Genomic DNA, 14,512 nt, shown 5'->3' on the forward strand with positions numbered 1-14,512 from the left:
GCTTTGCAAGACAGAGGGACAATTTTAATGAAACAAGAGAAGAGGAGATTAGTTAGGTCACCGAAGAAAATTACTGCAGCGTTGAGGTAGTTTAAAAAGGGGCAGGAAGGGGTTGTGCTACTTATGTCCCAGGTTAACTTTAGTCAACACTGGTAAGGTGACTAATATGTTTTAGCTAGCACTGTGGATGACAACCTGTCTTCCCTTTTACTTCTTATTTTTTTCTTTAACAGTATATTCTGTATATGAAGTAAAGGTAGAACTTAAATTCTTCACCTTCTCCATATACTTTGGGTGGGATCTAGGTAATTTTGATGTCAACCTCATCTTTCACATTCATACCAGGTGTTTATGTACAAATTTGATTCGTTTAACTGTCAAAAGAAAATAAAAATATAATAATTATGAGCTATCTCTGAAAAGTAAAACTGGTTAAACACACACACACCCTCAATTAATCTATTTGATTAAAAAAGAAAACCCAACAACTGATGATCAGGAAGCCAGGAGCTAGAGATGCCGAACCTGCTGGACCTTAAACACTGAAAATACTGATAACACAGGGAATTCTGAGGAAAATAACTGCCAAAATAAGTCTCAATAAGTAAAAAGTTTTTTTAATGCATATTTTTAGACTGGAGCCAGAAGTAGAAATCGATCCAGCCCTTTTTGCCACCAAACTTCTTAAAAGTATACCCACTTCATCAATGTCTGCAGCATATAACTTCTATAATATCCACGAATAGAATCCAGAAGTATATATTTTTTAAAACCAGTATAACCACGTTGGATGTCTTTTAGGAACGTTAGGACATTTACTGTAAAGAAATTTCCTACTCTAACGAAAAAGAGCATGATCACGTTTAGCAGATGCTGGAAAGGCCATATGCAAAGTTTTAAACATCTGGCCCCAGTTGGGAAGGGAAAAAAAAACAGGAACAGAAGAAATCTTATTTTGCATCGCTGAGAATATGTGGTTCAAACTCCCCACCACCGCCCGGCGCGTACGGACGTCAGTGTCCCATCCCACCAACGCGAAGGCGAGCGAATCCAAGTGGCAGCGGGGATCACTCAGGCCGGGACACCACAGGGAAGAAAAACCATTTGTTGGTGAAAACCGTCCGCCTCGGCGAGGAGACGACGAAACGGCGGCGCCGCCTCCCGCTAGGAAGAAACCACATCCAGCCCTCTCGCGTGTACCTGCGATCGGCACCTGCAGGCGCAGCACCGGGAGCGTCGCCGGCGGGGCGGCACCGTCACAAAGGCAGCGGCTCGGCGAGCGCGCCCACATCCGGGCCTCCGCGTCCCGCGCGGGTCCGCAGGGCGGGCGGCGGCAGCTCGGTCCCCGCCCGGCCTCCTGCGCCCAACCGGCCCCCACAGCCCACGCCGCGCCCCGGACCCTCGCGCACGCGCACGCGCTCCACGTCCACTCACGACCCGCCGAGAAGCGCAGCCGGACGCAAAGCCCAGAATCGCTCCGGCGCGGAGGCTCCTGGGAAGTGGAGTCCCGGCCCTGGCTCCGCGGGCCTGGGGAGCGCGCGGCTTTGCTCTTCGCCTCCCAGCTGAGGGCCCTCGGCGCCACCGCCTGCTCCGCGCGCTCTCTCCTCCCTTCCCGCTGCAGCCCGGTCGTTCCCACGCGAGAGGCAGGCACCCCGAGGACAGGTGAGCGCGCAGGCGCGCGGACGTTGAGGAGACGCGGGAGGGGGGAGGGCGAGGGGAGCGTGCACCCGAGCGGTGGGTCCTCCTCGGAGTTCTCCCCAGCCGGGAATGGGGGTTAGCGGGCGGGGGCGGGGGCGGGAGGCTGTGTTCCTGGGGCGTGGGTTCCCTGGGGCGGAGCGGGCGCCGGGGGGTGAGCAGGCCAGGCGCAGGTAGGGAATCTGACTCTACCCCGTGAGTGAGAGGAGGAGGGATGTCCTGCTTGTACGTCTTACTTTACCCAGGACCTGTTCTTGCATCTGTCTTAACCCCGGTCAATTGAAAAAAAAAAAGCACAACCCAGAAGTTGACGATTCCATTACGTTGTGCGTACTTTCTGAGGCCGTAGCCCGGGCTCAGCCTCTCCCAGAGCTCTGAGGGACCGCTCCCCAGAGGTAAAGGGGGAGCAGGGTATACAGGAGGCTTGTAACAGAAGCCAGGTAATCAGAACCTCGGAAGATTTCTGTCAATTAAAGAGAACCAAACACCTCAATTTAATGACCTTAGCACTTTTCTGTGTGTGGGAAGATGCAAGAGTCTGGGCTCATTGAAGTCATTCCTTTGATAAGGATCTTAACTCTCCTGGGCCAGTATCCTGCCTGTCTCCACCCTGAATCCCCTCAGGGTGTAGTCAGGAAGGCTGCGGTGGCTGATGACTTGAAGGCTGCAAACATCCTTTGTTTGCTGATGTGGCAGGTAACATTCTTCTTCCACCGTGCCTCCTCTTGGTCATAAATTTGGCTAATATTTGGGAGGCATTTCATTACAAGTTTTTGGTTTTGGGGTTTTTTTTGGCTGCGCTGCAGCATACGGGATCTTAGTTCCCCAACCAGGGATTGAACCCTTGCCCTATGCAGTGGAAGCGCGGAGTCTTAACCACTGGACCACCAGGGAAGCGCCCATGACCAGTTTTGTCCCATGGCACTAGGAAGGCTCATTCCTAGATCAGGCAAAGTTTCTGTTGACAGGCCATACGATGCGCTGGGTTTTTTGTGTTTGTTTTTTGTTTGTTTGTTGGATTAGGCCCTGTTGAGAATCTAAAATTCTCTGGATCGCTTGTCTTACTAGTTTATATGATCCAGTAGATGTTTTCCCTTGTTGCTTCTAACCGTATTTAGAGTTGTACTATTACAATTATTCTATGTAGAGTTAAGTATATGGTTAACTTCTTGGGACATCATTAATTTTGTTGGAGGCCTGCTAACACATTGGGTAATTCAAGAGCCAACAATCTTAGAAAACAGACAGAATATGACAGCTGGTAACATTAATAAAGTTATAGTGTAGCGAAGAGAGACACAAGGCATAAATAATTTGAAAACGAGAGAGAGCAAATTAAAATAATGATTAGTATAACTAGTTGTAATCTGGTCACAGTAGGCCATCAAGTCCACAGTGCAGCCAGCTGGAGAAGCCAAAATCTGGAAGGATCAGGTAGAAAGAAAAAGATAAATGTTTCATCTTTGTTTACAAAGGCGTACTGATCAACTTGTAGGGCATAGCATAGGAGGAAAGTTTTTTCTGGAAAACGAAGATTAAAAGCCAGTATATTTCATTAAAATGTCATAAAATTATGAATCATAGTTATCAGTCATTCAGTCCCATGTAATTAATTCCTGTTATTCTGGATGAAGTCATCAGGTTTTCCATTAGAGTTTTGTAATTTCTTACCCATTTCAGTGTTATGATTTAAAAGTTATACTTGTATTTGTCAAAAATCCTTTTTATGAATCTTCTTGAAGATCTTCATTTTATAAAAGCATCAGTGTAAAATAATGATTGTCTATAAATGACAAAAGACTTACAATGACATGGTCAAAGATCTGATTCCAAGGCAGTTGACAGGAAACTTGGATATTTCTGTGACATACAACATTTTAAGATAATAACTAGAATTATGACTGATAACATTATACAAGGACAGATCACATTTTTTAGGAATTCCGTATAAATTTTGGAATATCTATATTAATGACATTTATCCATACAATATAACCTAAGGTTTATCTCCAAACACTTGACAATGTTTCTCAAGTAATTTAACACACCAAATAAGACTAATTAGTTTAATATTCGTCTCTGAGATGTCTCAGGGCTCCTTTGAAGCATCCCAGAGTTGGCTGAAGGTCAAAAGAACTTTAGTTAGAATTTGATATTTGGGAAGTTTGTCAAAAATATCAAAAAGGTTTCAAAGCACTTGGTCAAATAGGATCATAGGACACTGTGAAACAATACTTATTCACTTAACCAAAGTGACAAAAGATTTCAAAAACAAATAAAGATCACTTAAAGGCAAAGAAATTCACGCAATGTGTTACCAAAAGCACTATTCCAAGAAAACTTTGTTCTCTTAACAGAGAGGAACCAAATCAAATCTTGCACCAGCCAACTTTTAATAACAAAATCCATTTACCTAATTAAATTTAATCCAATCCTAACCATGTACAAAACTACTTTTTCAGGGCTCCCTTTCTACAAACTTACAAAACTTTCTGTATCCATATTAGTTTGTCCCTTATTTTTAATCTGGAAATAGCCAGCTCTAGGACAAAAATCACCCTTATTTTCCCAACAAATTCACTTCTATTCTGCATACCTTCTTTTACTGAAAACATGCATCCTACCTTCCTTGCACATTAAAATATTTCCCTTAATATTTTTAGTAGCTTTAATTACATATTACAGTTTTAACCCTTAAAACCTTAATCTCTAGTGAAAACTGACAAGCAGCAAGTAGTTGTGAACTGTTTGTCATACCAGCATTTCCTGGTTGGCAAACTTAGGAATATTCCATAACCCCTAGTAACATACACCTTCTGACTTCTTTCTTCATTGTGGTGCAAGACGTGTGTCTAATAAACCCACACATCTTTAGTTTCCCTCTTGTAAGGGGACAAAAGGAGATAAATTTAGACCTGTTTAGCAATTAATGTTCCAGTATTTTATCTTATTTGAAATGACCTGGATGTTCAATGAATTCCCATCATTTAACTTAACTTAGCAAAACTCAAGTTACCAAAAATCTAGAGAATCTATTTTTTTTTAAAGAATTTTTTTTTGATGTGGACCATTTTAAAAATCTTTATTGAATTTGTTACAGTATTGCTTCTGATTTATGTTTTGGTTTTTTGGCCATGAGGCATGTGGGATCTTAGCTCCCGGACCAGGGATCGAACCCACACCCCCTGCATTGGAAGGTGAAGTCTTAACCACTGGACTGCCAGGGAAGTCCCTGGAGAACCTATTTTAGATAGATGTACCCAACACATAATTATTCCTAAAGAGTTCACCTGAAAACTCTTATCTCATTTACCTTTATTTTATAAGTTATGAAAATATCATCATACCAAGTTAATTTTTTGCCTACAAACTGCAACAGAAATAACGTGAACACACTGACCTTCGGTAAAGCAAGTACAATAAAAATACGACATGTCTGGGACTTCCCTCGTGGCGTAGTGGTTAAGAATCTGCCTGCCAATGAAGGGGACACAGGTTCGATCCCTGATCCGGGAAGATCCCACATACCGCAGAGCAACTAAGCTCGTGCACCACAACCACTGAGCCCGTGTGCCACAACTACTGAAGCCCGTGTGCCCTAGAGCCCACACACCGCAGCTACTGAGCCCATACGCCACAACTACTGAAGGCTGCATGCGTAGAGCCCATGCTCCACAACAAGAGAAGCCACCGCAATGAGAAGCCCGCGGACCGCAACGAACAGTAGCCCCTGCTCGCCGCAACTAGAGAAAGCCTGCGTGCAGCAATGAAGACCCAATGCAGCCAAAAATAAATAAATAAATAAATTTATTTTTTAAAAAAATTTTCTATTTCTCCTTAAGTAGGCTATGAATTAGATTTTGGGTGAGGGAGCCTTTCCAGTGGTTTGAGTTTAAAAAGGCCATTCTTCTGTTTTGTTTGTTCACTTGTTTCAGGTTTTACCTGAGTGAGCTAATTGGGCTCAGTCTCAGGTCACTGTGGGCTGTATTTACATTTCTGATTTGTAGAGATTTGCAAGACAAAGACAGCTGCTTTTAATTCTCAAAAAAACTGGTTTGTCAGTTAAATGATATTAAAAGATTGATTTGCCCAACTATATTTTCTTTAATTTGCTTTTTAATATCAGTGAGAAGATTTCCAACTAAACTGAAAATTAAGAGTTCTATGTACCAGAAGTTTAGGGTTCAGTTTATCATATCTTCAAAGGCTTGTATAAGGCATTCAACAAAGGCCCTTTTTCTGATTGCACAGATTAGACCCAGAGCAAAATCTCGGTTATTAGTTTCATTAGCCCCTGAATACTGTTCCCAGATTTTACTTTATATTGTACGGCTCTATTGGTTTCCTTTTGTATGTTGTTTTTTTTTTAAGATTTAATTTTATTTATTTTTGGCTACGTTGGGTCTTCATTGCTGTGTGCGGGCTTTCTCCAGTTGCGGTGAGTGGGGGCTACTCTTCGTTGCGGTGCGCGGGCTTCTTATCATGGTGGCTTCTCTTGCTGCGGAGCACGGGCTCTAGGCGCATGGGCTTCAATAATTGTGGCACATGAGCTCAGTAGTTGTGGCGCACAGGCTTAGTTGCTCCGCGGCATTTGGGATCTTCCTGGACCAGAGCTCGAAGCTGTGTCCCCTGCATTGGCAGGTGGATTCTTAACCACTGCGCCACTAGGGAAGCCCTCCTTTTGTATGTTTAATTAATATTTCCTGAGGGGCACATCTACATGCTTTGTCTTATAATACCAATACCAAGCAGGGGAAGCATTACTCATTGGTTACCAACATTAAAGGACTCCTATCAACAAGTCTTGGTCTTATAAGGAGTCCTAGAAACTTTCCTTTCATTTATCCCTCAACCATTTTATCTATTTTGTATAAAATGCTCTGGGATCCCCAGTGAGGGGTTGAACCAAGGGACTCAGGCCCTTTTGTCAATCTTTCAACTTGATTAATTGGCCTAACTGTTGCCCCAAGTAATTGTTGGTCAGCTATCTCAGTGTAATTTTCTTCCACCCCTTTATTTTATTTTTTTAAACAAAATTTTTAAAATTAATTTATTTGTTTTTGGCTGCATTGGGTCTTCGTTGCTGTGCACAGGCTTTTCTCTAGTCGCGGCGAGCGGGGGCTACTCTTCGTTGAGGTGCACGGGCTTCTCACTGCGGTGGCTTCTCTTGTTGCAGAGCATGGGCTCTAGGCACACAGGCTTCAGTAGTTGTGGCACACGGGCTCAGTAGTTGTGGCTTCCAGGTTCTAGAGCACAAGCTCAGTAGTTGTGGCACATGGGCTTAGTTGCTCCATGGCATGTGGGATCTTCCTGGACCAGGGTTCAAACCCATGTCTCCTGCACTGTCAGGCAGATTCTTAACCACTGCGCCACCAGGGATGGCTTAGCCCTTTAAACATATATATTTTAACTCGGGTAAATAGGGTGGACTTGTATGGGTCCCTTTGGCCCATCCAACCTTAGGTAGTATTGTACCAAAACCTTTTGTTTTAATCCTATTAACATCTGTTTTATTTATCCCATTTCTTAATAACCATCTAGAGATTTCTTTATCTTTTGGGGATGAGTCACTTTAAAATTTCCACCTGGTTGGGAAAAAATCTCTAGACTTTCCCTTCAGTTTTTTTTTTTAATTTCCCTGTTAACCTAATTAACGTTAATTATTCTAATGTTTTTATTAACATCTGTAAGACCCATTGAGGGGAAACATAGACCACAAATAAGACTTCCCAAGCCAGTTTTTTGTTTGTTTTAAATTAAAGGAGTTCTTAGATTAACCATTATATATATTTTTTTCCACTGTTTAATGTGTTTTCCCCCCCATAGGTACCAACAAAACAGCTGTTTATAATGAATGCTCTCTAAAAATTTACCAATTTAGAAGTTTCTCCCATTTGAAGGATCCATCATCTGGCCATTAATGAGATATATCATAATAGTGACTCAAACCAATAAGATGCAAGAGGCTTCCCCACAAGACAGTGCAAAGGATGCCACCTAAACAAGACCCAGAAAGTTTACTCCCAAAAATAGTTTAAGAAAGTAAAGGCCTTCGTTGTACAGGCTGACACAATGAAGGTTAAGGTGGCAAAAAGCCCCTGCGAATTGGTATAGTCAGACAAATGACTGCTCAGAATCCCAGTCTCTTCGATTGCGTCCAAATGTACACAATATGTGTACCTTTTGGATGGCAGAGACCAAGTTCTCAAACCACACACACACACACACACACACACACACACACACACACACACACACACACACACAAAATACCCAAGGAGATCAGGTAGAACATTTACATTTCAAAGGCACAGGAAGAGAAATGCAAGTTCCCCCTAGAAGGGCTTTTGTTTCTTTAAGATCAGAATTCTGAAAAGATGTTTTATCAAGCTAGCTTTCTCTAACTTAACTGTGTATGCAGTAAAAGAGCCCCATCTTAGTCATTTTCAGGGTGAGATTTCCTTTAATTCCCAATTAAGTAGATCCTTGCAAGTATGAGCTCTATACGTACATGTATCTGGCTGGGGTGTTGGTCGGAGGTTGGCTTTCTGATGCCCCTAGTTTATCTGAGAGAATCTATTTCCGATTTTAAAGTTGAATTCGTTGGGGATAAAATTTACTAGTGAAATTGCATGGTGGCCCAGTGTGCTGCTTGTGAGCTTGACTTCTTTAGGTTTTTACCCTAGAGTCTTTTCAGCTCGTCTTATGTGTCTAGGTTCTCCCTCTGGTAGTATAAGACCATCGTGGGTGCTTGGATCACAGAGTGGCCAGTTCTTATTTGTGTCCCAAGCAGAGCAAGTTTTTTTTAAGTTAAATTGAGTGGGCTTCCTTATAGGGATGGCTGCATGGTATGAGGACTTGCCTTTACCACTCCTGCAAGTTTCTCAGTTGCCTAAGAAAAAGCCGTTGCCAGCCATGAGATTCCCTTCTTCAGTGCTGAAAGCTCTCATGTAATATTTTCACTTTTATCCCGACAAATTCTTGTTAAGATAGCCATTTGATGAAGAATGCCAGGTCAGCCTCCTACCTAACCACTCAGCCCAGACCGCTCAGTGTCTTTCAACTGTTGTGAGGGGGTTCTTTTTCCCAGAATCTGTCACCTGGGGAGCCAAGCACCTGTTATACACCACCAAATAAAACACAGGATCATCAACCAATAGTTGGGAGATCCAAGAACCAGGAGAGACTCACCCAAATTCATCTGAACTCTCTGAGGAGGCAGACGGATGCAGGAGGCCTCTACCAAGGCTCTGGTTCATTGTAGAGTTCATGCGAAGGAGCGAAGTCAGCTCTGGGTCCCTTCGTTGTTTGCCAAAACTGTCGACTGAAAAAAAATACACAACCTGAAAGTTGAGAATTGTGTTTTATTCAGTGGACTTTCTGAATAGCTCTGAGGGACAGCTCTGAAACCATAATGGGGGAGCCAGGATATACAGGAGTTTTTGCAGCAAAGACCAGGTGGTCAGAACATCAAGAGATGACTGTTCATTAAAGAGAACCAGGCATCTCAGATTAATGAGTTTAGCACTTTTCTATGTGTGGGAAGATGCAAGAGTCTGGGCCCATTGAAATCATTCCTTTGATACACATCTTAACTATCTAGGGCCATATTCTGCTTTTCTGCATCCTGAATCCCCTCAGGGTGCACAGTCCGGAGTGGCTGCAGTGGCTGGTGGCTTGAAGGCCACAACATCCTTTACTGATATGGCAGGCGACATTCTTGGTCTGCACCCCTTAATCTGTTAATGGACTGCATCACAGTAACGAGACATCATTTCTCTAAGGCTAACCTTAATACATCATTCCCAGATCTGCCTCAAAATAGAGTGATGGATACAAGAGTGTTCATTATAGCATGACATTATAATAACAGTAATAGTTTTTCTGCTTTTTAACCATCCTGTGTTCCTGGTTAAACCTTGCTTGAATATGACATTGTATTATTACTTTAATACGCTGCCATACTCAATTTACTAATATTTTACTTAGGACTTTTTCAGTGTTCAGACTTAAGATTGCACCTTAATCTTTCTTTGTACTATCCTTGCAAGATTTTACAAGTCTATGCTTCGGGAAGCATAACTGTTTTTCTTCTACCTGGTAAAATAATTTTTCCCTTGAAAGTTTTGGGCTCAAAATCTTTTGGGGTGGATATTTGACTTCTGATTCCATTTTAAATGGTAGTGATTAATTTCAGTTTGTAGTTCTTAATTGAGTCAATTTGGGGCCCATGTTTTTCTAGAAAATTGTTCATCTCATCCAAGTTTTCAAGTTTGTTGACATAAAGTTGTTCATACTATTCTTTTTTAGTGATTTTTTTTTTGGTGTTTTGTTTTTGTTTTTGCTTTTTTTGGCCTCGCTGTGCAGCATGTGGGAACTTAGTTCCCCGACCAGGGATTGAACCCATGCCCCCTGCAGTGGAAGCGCAGAATCTTAACCACTGGACCACCAGGGAATTCCCTTCTGGTAATTCTTTAAATTGCTGTTTGTTAGTGATATTTTAAAATCACTGCTCTAATTGTAGCTATTCTTTTCTTTTTTGAGTTTAATATTTATTAGGGCCATCTTTTTTCTTGATTGGCTCTGCAAGATATACATCTGCATTAATCTTTTCAAAGAAGCAGATTTGGGTTGTTTTGGTAATCTGTGCTGTGTTTTGGTTTTGTCTTATGTTCCTTGTTTTTGGTTTTCAATTAGAGTAACATTTGCTCTCTTTTTTTTTTTTTTTTTGTTTGTTTGCGGTACGCGGGCCTCTCACTGTTGTGGCCTATCCCGTTGCGGAGCACAGGCTCCGGACGCGCAGGCTCAGCGGCCATGGCTCACGGGCCCAGCCGCTCCGCCGCATGTGGGATCTTACCGGTCCGGGGCACGAACCCGTGTCCCCTGCATCGGCAGGCGAACTGTCAACCACTGCGCCACCAGAGAAGCCCTGCTCTCTATTTTTAAATTTTCCTTTCCTTTTTGCTATTTTTCTACTTGATTTGATTGCTTTATTTACTTTCTCTGTAACTTATTTACTTTTTGAAAAATGTGTACATACATTTTTAAAAGTCTTAGATATTAAAAGCCTCATAATAAAAACAGGAGTGTTTCTTCTCCGTAGTGTTGACCTGAAATAGATTGCCATGTATTTCTCCAGCAAAAATGGCTTTTTGGGGATCAGCAGAGAATTGCAATTCAAGGTCAGCTACCATGGAAATCCCGCACAGCAAGGGAAGAAGAGCGCTTTTATAGAGAGGAAAAAGGAAGTTGGGAGGATGATAGTAAACAATCAGTCTGTGGCTTTTCATTGGCTGAGTCCTTGCCAGGAAAGAAGAGGAGTCTGTCTTCTTCCTGTTGGGCTCTTCTATGATCACAGGACGTGAGAGCTCCCCATTCGGGTCTCCCAACTCTATTTAATTCATGTTTCTGTTTATTAATTTCATGGTGGCAACCAGTTTAAAATTTTTAAGCAGTTAATCAATTTGAGACGTTTTTTAGTTTCTTAGGTGTTAAGTAAGAATCTTGACTATTATACCTGCCTGCCTTCCTACATCCTTAAATCAATGTGATTATGTTGCAAGTATTGTAATGTAGTTCCTCTCAAAAATTTTGGCTAAATTCATGTTCAGTGTTTCCATTGTGATGACTATGTAAGTATTCTCTATTGCTGAGCTGTAATAAGTTCCTTTCTTGTATACATTTTACTTTTCCTGTTTTGAATAATTGCCTTTTTATTTATTTGCTTTGTTTTCCCTAAACCTATGTAAAATGTCTCTCAATTCCATTTTCCTCAAGATCAAACCTGTCACACAATCTAATCATTTTTCTCTTTTCCTGAACACACATCCCCAGGAGCCCTCCATCATGCTGCAGTGTAGACTGATCAGTTATTCTCTAGGCTGCAGCACACTGGCATGCTGGGACTTCCCTTTATCCTCACCAATTCCCTCATCTCATCTCTGTGTTGGACCTCCTGTTTCCTGGAAACTTCTATTTTCCCTTTTTAATGGATGATAACCTTATTATCTTTCCGAAAAGGGGTGTATATTAAGGTTGTGTATGACTAGAAATTATTTTACTTTGTCCTCATATTTGCATGGTACTGTGGACTAGTATAATTTCCTGGATAGGAAATTATTTTCCCTCAGAACTTTGAAAGCTGGCAGAGCTAGGTAGAAAATGGAGCAGTGTTACTGCTGAGAAATCCTATTCCATTGTTCTTTTGTATGTAACCTGTTTATCATCATTGAAACCTTTACATTCATCAGTTTATCTTTGGTATTCAAATTTTTCATGATGTTATGTTTATTCCCAGTCTTTTTAAGAAATTACCCATTTGATGGATCAGTCCCTGGATAGTGTTATTTGTAAGAATTTTCTCTGTGTTTGATTCTGTCTTCTTCCCATTTTCTCTTTTCTTTCTTGAGCTCTGAATAATCTGGTGTTGAACCTTTGAAATTGTTCATATAGTTTTCTTATCCTTTTTGTCTCATTGCTTATCTTTTTTTTGGGAGGGAGGGTCAGCTTTCTGGAAAAGTTCTTTATCCTTAAACCTTCAACCTTTTTTGGTTTTTGTTATTAAAATTTTAAATTTCTGGGACTTCCCTGGTGGCACAGTAGTTAAGAATCCTCCTGCCAATGCAGGGGGCATGGGTTCGATCCCTAGTCCGGGAAAATCCCACGTACCGTGGAGCAACTAAGCCCGTGTGTCACAACGACTGGAGCCCACGCACCTAGAGCCCATGCTCCACAACAAGAAAAGCCACTGTAATAGAAGCCCGCGCACTGCAACGAAGAGTAGCCCCCGCTCACCGCAACTAGAGAAAGCCTGCACGCAGCAACAGAGACCCAACACAGCCAAAAAAATAAATAATTTTTAAAATTTTCTAAAATTTCCTAAGAACTCTCATTTTGTGATTTAAAAAACTGTAACATCCTAAAACATCATGTTTTACAAATGAAATATCTCTCTGGTGATTTTAAAATTTATATTATGAAAGTTTCAAAACATAGAAAATCAGAATAGTATAATGACCACATTTGTACCTGTCACTGTATGTTGAAGTAAATCTAGGACACGATTCATTATTTGTAAATATTTCAGAATTTATTTCTGAATGATAAGTACTCCTTTAAAAGTCATAACCAGGATCTCATTATCACACCTACAAAATTAGGATTAATTCCTTAATATCAAATATATAGCTAGTGTTCAAATTTTTCTATTATTTCAACAAAGCTATTTTTTTAAAACAATTTCTTTAAATCATGGTCCAAATAAGGCTTATGCAAGTTTAGGTCTCTTTTAATTTAAGGTGTGCCTTAGATTATGTCTCAGTGTTTCAGTTTGCATTTCTCTTATTATGACCATCTTTTGAGGATGCTATTGTTACTTTGAAATATGTCAGTGTCTTTTTATTGCTCTCACTCTTTAGCACACTATTGAATTCTGGGTTTATATTGTTTTCCTTTAGTACTTTGAATATATTACTGTGTGGTCTTCTGGCCTGTATCGTTGTAGCTTAGAAGTCTGTAGTCAGTATAATTGGTATTCCTTTGTAGGTAATTTGCCTTTTCTTTCCAGTAACTTTAAATATTTACTCATTATCCCTGGTATTCTGCAGCTTTTGCTCGTGTATCTGGTGGATTTAAAACATTTATTCAGTGTGGCATGTGGTGTATACACTTGCAGATCAAGGACTTCTATCTTTCAGCTTTGGATAAAAACAACCATTTTCTCTAATTTTTTTTTTTTTTTGTATTCTCTCTATCTTCCTCTTCTAGAATTCCTATCAGGTACATATTTATGTCTTTCATCCACCTGGGAATGTGAGTGTGTGAAGTAGGATTTATGCTTTTCCCTAACAGTCATTTGTCCTGATGCCATTTAATGACTAGTTTATCCTTTCCCCCGCTGATTAATAGTTCTGCCTTTATCATGCACTAAATGTCTAGCTACACATGAATCTGTTTCTGAAGTTATTCTGGTTTTTTTGTTTGTTTGCACTGGGTCTTAGTTGTGGCTTGCTGACTCCTTTGCTGTGGCATGCGGGCTCTTTAGTTGTGGCATGTGAACTCTTAGTTGCGGCATGCATGTGGGATCTGGCTCCCTGACCAGGGATCGAATCAAGGCCCCCTGCACTGGGAGTGTGGAGTCTTAACCACTGTGCCACCAGGGAAGCACCTGAAGTTATTCTGTTTTATTTTCTCTTTTTGCCCTATTATCATTCTGTTTAAGTTAATAGAGATTTATAATGCATTTTGAAGTAATATAGTAGAGCAAAGCATTACTTTAATAACTGCCTTGTTATTCATGTCTTAACTTTTCTATAAAACTTATAAAACAACTTGTCATGTTTCAAGAAATTCCTATTGAACATGAAGGAATGAATTTAATGAAAATCCCAATGCAATTCTAGTTTGAGAAAAATTGAAATCTTTTAATACTGAATGGTATTAAAATGGTGAATCTCTCCGTTTATTCAGATATTTTTTCCTGTTGTTTGGTAAAGTTGTTTAGTTTTTTTATTAGTTCTGTAACTAAGAAAGAAAGAAAACTATGGGGAATGAAGAAATGAACCCAGAGTACAATTCTCAGCTTAACAATTTTAACCAGAAGGCAAACTAATGTTCTTTTTTGAAGAGGAAGCCTAACTTTCTGATTTTGTGGGGTTTTGTTTTCTATAAGTAGAGTATAGATGTGAAAAAAATACTTCTTCCACAAAACCTTAATTGCCATAGATTCATTCAGTTTATTCAACAAACATTTTTTGGGTGTCTGCCATGTGCTGGGGAGTGTTCTAGGTATTCAGAATACATGCAGTGGACAAATCAG

The 14,512-nt window shown here is 40.7% G+C and overlaps 2 protein-coding genes across 5 annotated transcripts in view; one reads left to right on the forward strand and one right to left on the reverse strand.

Annotated features, from left to right (window-relative positions):
• ZNF10 (zinc finger protein 10) overlaps positions 1-9,019 on the reverse strand; it is a 29,135-nt gene extending 20,116 nt beyond the window's left edge. For 2 of the 4 annotated variants that reach the window (XM_089894300.1, XM_089894302.1), the window contains exon 1: positions 1,201-1,313. The gene's annotated coding sequence lies outside the window, so the exon portion shown is untranslated. Of the gene's footprint in view, positions 1-1,200; positions 1,314-8,886 lie in introns of those variants that run through there. The other 2 variants (XM_022598215.3, XM_022598214.3) reach the window with 2 other exon arrangements.
• Positions 890-14,512, forward strand: part of ZNF891 (zinc finger protein 891) — a 35,839-nt gene continuing 22,216 nt past the window's right edge. Inside the window, exon 1 of the mRNA XM_022598243.3 lies at positions 890-1,662. The gene's annotated coding sequence lies outside the window, so the exon portion shown is untranslated. The remainder of the gene's footprint in view (positions 1,663-14,512) is intronic.

The sequence above is a fragment of the Delphinapterus leucas genome, chromosome 14, assembly GCF_059928025.1.
Source record: "Delphinapterus leucas isolate spDelLeu-1000000601 "Yukka" chromosome 14, BTC_Dleu_Yukka2, whole genome shotgun sequence".
NCBI classification, from domain to species: domain Eukaryota; kingdom Metazoa; phylum Chordata; class Mammalia; order Artiodactyla; family Monodontidae; genus Delphinapterus; species Delphinapterus leucas.